General features: G+C 37.4%; 1 non-coding gene across 1 annotated transcript; it reads right to left on the reverse strand.

Moving 5' to 3' along the window:
* Positions 1–1,667: 1,667 nt before the first annotated feature.
* On the reverse strand, positions 1,668–1,774 carry LOC131174279 (small nucleolar RNA R71). Its single transcript, XR_009144527.1, has one exon. It is a non-coding gene; the product is annotated as a small nucleolar RNA R71 (small nucleolar RNA).
* Between the last annotated feature and the right edge of the window lie 6,731 nt (positions 1,775–8,505).

Genomic DNA, 8,505 nt, shown 5'->3' on the forward strand with positions numbered 1-8,505 from the left:
TTTAGCTCCAATTTTTAACAGAGAGAAGAGACTTCTAATGCTATGGGGGACTCTGAAAACCTAACCCTAGGCACTAAATATAAATAGAAGCAATAGAAAGCAGAAAGGGAGAATGAGAGCCAAATGATAACACTTTCATCATTTTCCTATAGCCGCTTAGAAGAGTAGTGTATCAATATCAAAGAGGAGCCTTCAGCTGAAGTTCCACAAGATCAAAGCTGCAGATTCTCTTAGGTTCTTTTGTTCTATCTCTTTAAGCATACTTTTATTGTTCTTTTATTTTATTTTTATTATATTTGCTGAACACACCATGAGTGAGTAATTTCCATATTCTACAATTAGGAGAGCAACGCTTGTAATCATTATCATGGATGAATATTGAGATTTATTAATTGGATTTGAGATTTATTCTTTGATTTAATTTCTTGCGATCTTAATGCATGCTATGTGTTGGTACCCACTTAATATCAATTGTAGGTATTAATTGAGGAACTGAAAGGTGAAGATTAATATTAGAAAATCAAGATTTTGAACCTAGGAAATCTGACCTAGAGATAGGTTGGTAACCTTTGTGGAGTTCCAAAATTAATCACAGATCTTAAAGGGTTTTGATTAGGATTAATCATTAACGAAAGTAGAGTTTGGCTCTAATTGAAATACACCTTAGATACCTTGAGAGAGGATCTAAGATACTTCAGGATTAATTTCTATCAAAGCAAATGACTCTCAATCCAATAAATGGATAAGATTAAATTCATATTAAGGTTAAAATGTGAAATCTTAATTCTGGAATTATTTCGAAATAGGTTATTCCTTTTTAAGTTCATTACCCTTTTTATTCCTAGTATTCAAAATCGACAAATTTCACTCTCCACTTTATTCGATAGCCTAGATAGTCTAGTACTTGTTAGTTAAATTCCTCGTGGGATGATACTTTACTCACTACATTATTACTTGTTCGCGATCTGTGCACTTGCGGGGTTGAGAAACTAGCAAACAAGTTTTTGGTGCTATTGTCGAGGAATTTAATTGTAATAATATTAGGCAATAGGTAATTTAGCTGATTTAGGCATTTTCATCTACTATTTAATTTTGTTTAATTCATTTTATTCTTTTTTTTCTCTCTCAGGTGATAGGTTTGGTGTATGACCAGAATAAAGCCAGAGGAGGAAGTTTTTGATTTGGATCCAGAGATAGGTAGGACCCTAAGAACCATCAGGAGGGAAAGGAAATGCCAAGAATAAGATCAAGGAAATCCAGAAACCCCAATCATGGCCGACAACAACAACAACAACAACAGGCCAAGACTCTTGAAGGATTACGGAGCTCCATCTATACAAGGATTCCAACCTAGTGTTACAAGACCCACAGTGGCTGCCAATAATTTTGAATTAAAATCGGTACAGCTCTAGATGATCCAATAGACCCAGTTTGGTGGTTCACCAATAGAAGATCTACATTACCACCTCCAATGCTTTCTTGCCCTATGTGACACATTCAAGATGAATGGAGTCTCTGATCAAGCTATAAGACTCAGAGCATTCCAATTCTCCCTTTGAGATAGAACAAGGAAGTTGTTACTCTCTCAACCAGTTAGAACATTCACCACTTGGGAAGACCTCTCATAAGCTTTTCTAGCAAGGTATTTTCCACCTACAAAGACTGCAAAGTTGAGGTTTGAACTCAACACCTTTAGGCAAAAGGAAGGTGAATCACTCTATGATGCATGGGAGAGATATAAATACTTACAAAGATAATGTCCACACCATGGCATAGAGAATTGGCTATTGGTTTAGAACTTTTATAATGGGCTACTGCCCTCTACAAGGAGCACAATAGATTCAGCTGCAGAAGGTGACCAAATGGAGAAAATAGTGGACCAAGAACTTGAACTTCTGGAGAGGGTTGCGTATCACAACTATGAGTGGTTAAATGAAAGGGGGAATATAAGGTGAATAGCAGGGATCCTACAAGTGGATTCCCTAAGCATGATAAATGCTCAATTTGACTAGCTCACAATAAGGCTTGATAGAATGTAAGCCAATGCTATAGGGATGAACAACCAACACTATGATAGTTGTGGAGAAGGATATATGACTTCAGAATGTAACAACTTCAATGAACTCTCCACAGAATATATGAACTATGTGAATAACGGAGGAAACTTCAACCAGAGGCAGCTCAACAATCCATATTCAAATACATACAACCCTGAATAGAAGAACCAACCTAATTTCTCATGGTCCAATTCACAGAATCAGTCAATGAACAAACAGCAAGGATACAAACCACCAACACCCCTAGGATTTTAGAATAGGGGACAAAATCCTACACAGCCACCGCCACCTCCTCAGAACTAATAGCCTGAACCAAAGTCGACTATGGAATCCATATGGAAGGCTTCCTAGTAGCCCAGCAATAGCAGAATGAAATGATCAAATAGCTAGCTTTCAGGATGGACCAACTTGCCACCCATAATAAGATGCTTGAAAATCAAATTGCTTAGCAAGTAAGTTCTTCAAGTAAGACTGCTGATAAGCTGCCTAATCAACCAGAGATGAACCCAAGGGAGCACTGTAAGGTAGTTACATTAAAGAGTGGAAGAGTTCTAGAATAGTCAGAGGAAGAACCAACTAAGAGAACTTCTGATAAATCTGAAAACCAAACAGAGGAGAAAAAGGAAGAAGCTAAAGAGGATCAAGAAGAGGAAGCAAGGATGAAAAAGAAGTTACCAGAACCATATTAGCGTCCTCTACCTTTTCCTCAAAGAATCCAGAAAGCTAAATTGGACCAGCAGTTTGGAAAGTTTCTAAAAGTTTTAAAAAACTCTATATAAACATTCCTTTTACAGAAGCACTCTTTCAAATGCCATCTTATGCCAAGTTCCTTAAAGACATTTTATCAAAATAAAGAAAGCTGAAGGATTATGAGACTGTTGCTCTTATAGAGGAATGCAGTGCCATTATACAAAACAAGCTGCCATCAAAACTCGAGGACCCAGGAAGCTTTTCCAAACCTTGGCTTATCGGTAACATAAATATAGACAAAGCCCTTTATGACCTAGGTGCTAGTGTAAGTTTGATGCCTCTGTCAATATGTAAGAAGCTGGATGTAGTGGAGCTTAAAAATATAACAATTTTATTGCAACTAGCTGATCGATCTGTAAAATACCCTATGGGCTTCCTAGAAAACATCCCTATCAAGATGGGAAAGTTCTTTATCCCAGTTGATTTTGTTGTAGTGGAAATGGAAGTGGACATCCAAATTCCTATCATCCTGGGAAAACCTTTCTTAGTAACTGCCACAGCTATCATATATGTTAAGAACGGGCAGTTAACCCTCAAGGTAGGAGATCAAGAAGTGGAGTTCAACCTGTTCAGTGCAATGAAGCAAAAACTTGAACCTGACGAATGCTTTAAGGTTGATATAATTGACAAGCAAATTGAAGAGGAATTCCATAAGGCACACCCTGAAGATCCTCTTGAAGCATGCATCATGCACAACCACATAATAGAGAATGAGAACACAGAAATTACAGTTTATGCACAATCCTTGACAGCTAATGCACCCCTACCATTGGCTCAAGTTTTCACGGTAGAAGAGTTAAAGGAAGAATAGCCCAAAGGCAAGCCTTAAGAAAACACCAAATAGGCAGAACTAAAACCTCTCCCCTCTATGCTAAGGTACGCATTTTTGGACTCAAATTCTGAATATTCTATTATTATCAATGCCAGCCTATCTAAAATAGAAGAGAAAAAAATTATTAAGGGTACTTAGGACCCATAGCAAAGCTATAGGGTATAAAATAGAAGACCTGAAAGGGATTAATCTTTCCATTTGCATGCATCGGATACCTATGGAGAAAAATAGTAAACCCACTATTGAACACTAAAGAAGGCTTAACCCAAACATGAAAGAAGTAGTTAAGAATGAAATTCTGAAATTATTAGATGCCAGTATTATATACCTAATTTTTTATAGTAAATGGGTTAGTCCAGTACATGTAGTGCCTAAGAAAGATGGGACAACTGTTATTCAAAATGCAAATAATGAATTGATCCCTACTAGGGTAGTCACTGGTTGGCGCATATGCATATATTATAGGAAATTGAATAGTGCCACAAGAAAAGACTATTTTCCTCTTCCTTTCATAGATTAAATGTTAGAAAAGCTAGTAAAACATTCCTACTTTTGTTATCAAGATGGGTATTCAGGATTTTTCCAAATACCTATTCGCCTAGAAGACCAGGAAAAGACCACATTCACATGCCCTTATGGAACCTTTGCATATATAAGAATGCCTTTTGGTCTTTTTAATGCCTCTGCTACTTTCCAAAGGTGCATGATGGCCATTTTTTCTGATTATATTGAAAATATTATGGAGGTTTTTATGGATGATTTTTCTGTTTATGGAACTATTTTTTATGATTACCTAGCTAACTTTTCCAAAGTGTTGCAACGATGTAAAGAATCAAACCTGGTCCTAAATTGGGAAAAATGCCACTTCATGGTAAAGGAAGGTATAGTTCTTAGACACTTGATATCAGAAAGAGGAATTAAAGTTGACAAGGCAAAAATTGAAATCAATAAAAAAAATGCCACCACCAACATCAGTCAAAGGAGTGCGAAGTTTTTGAGACATGCAGGCTTTTATAGAAGATTCATTAAAGACTTCTCTAAAATAGCTAAGCCACTTACCAACTTGTTAAGTCAAGATGTTTCCTTCTATTTTGATGAAAATTACCTTGTCTCCTTTAACAGGATCAAAGAAGCCTTGATTTCAGCACCAATAATGTAGCTACTAGATTGGGAGCTACCATTTGAGGTGATGTGCAATGCAAGTGACTATGCAGTTACAGCAATACTCAGGCAAAGAAAGGATAAAAAAAACTCCACGCCATTTATTACGCTAGCAATACACTTGACGACGCACAAATCAATTATGCTACCACAAAAAAGGAATTCCTAATGGTAGTGTTTGCAAATGATAAGTTTAGATCCTACCTCATTGGATCGAAAGTCATTGTATTCACAGACCATGCTGCCATCTGATACCTTTCGAATAAGAAGGAAGCAAAACCAAGGCTGATTCGATGGATTTTACTCCTGCAAGAATTTGACCATGAAATAAAGGACAAAAAGGGATCCGAAAATGTAGTAGCTGACTACCTCTTTAAACTGAAATTGGAAGACATAAGGGACATTGAGGATTTGCCAATTGATGATTCATTTCCTGATGAATAATTACTAGCATTTTCCCAAGCTCCACAGTATGCTGACTTTGTTAATTTTCATGTGTGCAGAGTATTGCCTCCAAACATGTATTATCAGTAAAAGAAGAAATTTCAGCATGATGTGCGGTTCTACACATGAGAGGAACCCCTGCTGTACAAGAGATGTAATGATGGGCTAATAAGAAGATGCATACTGAAAGAGGAAATAGAGAGCATTCTATAGCATTGCCATTCATCATTATATAGAGGACACTTTGGCACCACAAAAATAGCAGCTAAGGTTTTCTAAGTAGGGTTTTACTGGCTACATCTATTCAAGGATGTAAGATCATTTGTGCTAGCTTGTAATCAATGCCAAAGAACAGGAAACATTTCAAGAAGGAATGAGATGCCACTAGATGGTATACTTGAAATTGAATTATTTGATGTGTGGGGAATAGACTTCATAGGTCCATTCCCAACTTCCTTTAGAAATGAGTATATCCTAGTTGGTGTTGACTATGTGTCAAAATGGGTAGAAGCAGTAGCCACACTAACAAATGATGCCAGAATGGTAACAAAATTCCTCAAAAATAACATCTTCACAAGATTTGGCACACCAAGAGCAGAAATCAGCGATGAAGGAAGTCACTTCTTCAATCAACAATTTAAAATTTTATTGAAGAAATATATAGTGACTCACAAGGTGGCAACCCCTTACCATCCTCAGACCAGTGGCCAAGTAAAAGTTTCAAACCGGGAGCTGAAACATATCCTTGAGAAAATAGTCAATCGCTCAATCAAGTCCTTAAACATATATTAAAAGAAAGGAAGAGAGATTGGTCACTAACCTTTTGAGCAGAATTTTTCCACTCAAAATTCCTTCAGTTTCTTCGGCTTTCTTAGCAGCTAAACACTTGCTTAAGATGTAGAGACAAATTTTATTGAAGTGGACTTAGGGTTTCAAGTGAGATTTGGGTGGGTTATAAAGCTTGGATAAGCTTTAATGGTGGTAAGGGTTAGGAGAGCTACGGATGGAAGAAGAAAGGTTCTTTCATTTCTGCCCATTTAACTCATTTTATGTGAGTTATAGCCATGTGTCACCATGTGATTGGGTGGAGGCACACTAATGACATCATGTGATGTCATAATTTCTTATTTAATTCATTTTTTTTCTTTTCTACTCAATTTCAATTTAATTTGTTGCAATATTTATTCATAGTTTATGTCATAATAATTAATTACTTAACTGGACAAGTCGGCCAAAAATCACCTCCGAAGGCGAAATGACCAAAATGCCCTCTGTTTGGCTTAACAGATCAAAATTATCTGTACCGATTGAAAAATTTTTCTAAGTATTTTCTTGGCATTCTAATGCCATAGAAACCTCAATGACCCTTCTCTAGAGTCTCAAAAATTATTTTATGAATTTTCCCCCAGGTCTAGGGCTCCAAGTTGCGAGAACCGCAACTTCCCATTAGGTTACCCATCGCTAGGGCACTGGCTCATTTAACTTGATTGTATTTTATTTCTAAAATTTTTCATAAATTTTTCTTATTAATATTTGAGTTAATTATTGTTCCTCACTTTAGTTTAAATATTTTTCCAGACGTTCTAGCTGTCCAGACCGACATCGGTCACCGGAACGGTAGAATGTACGGAATTGCTATAGGGAGGGTGTTACAACTCTTCCCCTCTAATTTAAATTTCTTCCTCGAAATTTACCTAATGCAAACAGTTGAGGAAACTGTTGCCTCATTGTCTCTTCACTTTCCCAAGTTACCTCCTCGGTGTTGTGGTGCCTCCAAAGCACTTTCACCAGTGAAATCTGCTTATTCCTTAACTCTTTCACTTCCCGGGCTAGGATCCGTATGGGTTCTTCTTCATATGTCAAATCTAATTATACTTCAATTTCTTCCATTGAGATGACATGTGAAGGATCTGAGCGATATCTTCTTAGCATAGACACGTGGAACACATTGTGGATCTTGTCCAGCTCTGGTGGTAAAGCTAGCCTGTAGGCCACTGGACCCACACATTCAATAACTTCATATGGGCCAATGAACCTAGGGCTTAACTTACCTTTTCTTCCAAACCTCAGTACCTTCTTCCACGGTGACACCTTGAGGAATACTTTGTCACCAACCGCATATTCTATTTCTTTTCTCTTCTGGTCGGCATAAGATTTTTGTCTATCTGAAGCAACCTTCATATTGGCTTTGATTAGTTTTACCTTCTCCTCAGTCTATTTCATCAGGTTTGGCCCTACCAATTTATCTTCACCTAATTCAGTCCAGCACACTGGAGTTCTACATTTCCTCCCATACAGCGCTTCATATGGGGCCATTTGGATGCTAGCTTGGTAGCTATTATTGTATGTAAATTCTGCCAGTGGGAGGTAACTATCCCAACTTCCCTCAAATTCAATGACATAACTCCTCAGCATATCCTCAAGGACCTGACATATATTTCATATTATTATTATCATTTCAGTTCAATATTTGTGTTAGTTCAATTGGTTTCAATTGCTTACATGGATTACTCTTTCTGATTGCCCATCTGTCTGAGGATGGAAAGTTGTGCTGAAGTGGAGTTGTGTACCCAAGGATTCATGCAACTTCTTCTAAAATCTCGATGTAAACCTTGGGTCTCGATCAGATATGATGGAAAGTGGAATTCCATGCAGTCTAACTATGTCACTGATATACAGTTCTGCTAACTTCTCCAAGAGTAGTCAGTCCTAACTGGCAAAAAGCGTGCTGACTTTGTCAATCTATCTACTATCACCCATACTGCATCATGCTTCTTCTGGGTGAGAGGTAGACCACTTACAAAATCCATGGTGACCTGATCCCATTTCCATTCAAGTATGCGTATAGGCTGTAGCAAACCCAATGGAACTTGATGTTCTGCCTTGACTTACTGACAAGTCAAGCATTTAGTCACATAGTCAACTATGTCCTTCTTCATACCAGGCTACCAATACTGAAGCTTCAGATCATGATACATTTTTGTACTTCCTGGGTGCATAGCATAAACACTGGTGTGTGCCTCTTTTAGAATACTGGCCTTCAATTCCCCATCATCTGGTACAAATTGTCTTCTTTTGTAGTACAGACACCCATCTGTTTTCACTTCATAGTCAGTTTCTTTCCCTTTTAGGATTTTACTCATAATAGCCTTTAACTTCTCATCTACCTTCTGTCCATCTAAAATCTGCTGTAACAAGTTTGGCCTCACTTGCAACTCAGCCAAAATAGCTCCATCTCGAGCCAAAGATAAACGGGCATTC

This window comes from Hevea brasiliensis, chromosome 15, assembly GCF_030052815.1.
Source record: "Hevea brasiliensis isolate MT/VB/25A 57/8 chromosome 15, ASM3005281v1, whole genome shotgun sequence".
Taxonomy (NCBI): domain Eukaryota; kingdom Viridiplantae; phylum Streptophyta; class Magnoliopsida; order Malpighiales; family Euphorbiaceae; genus Hevea; species Hevea brasiliensis.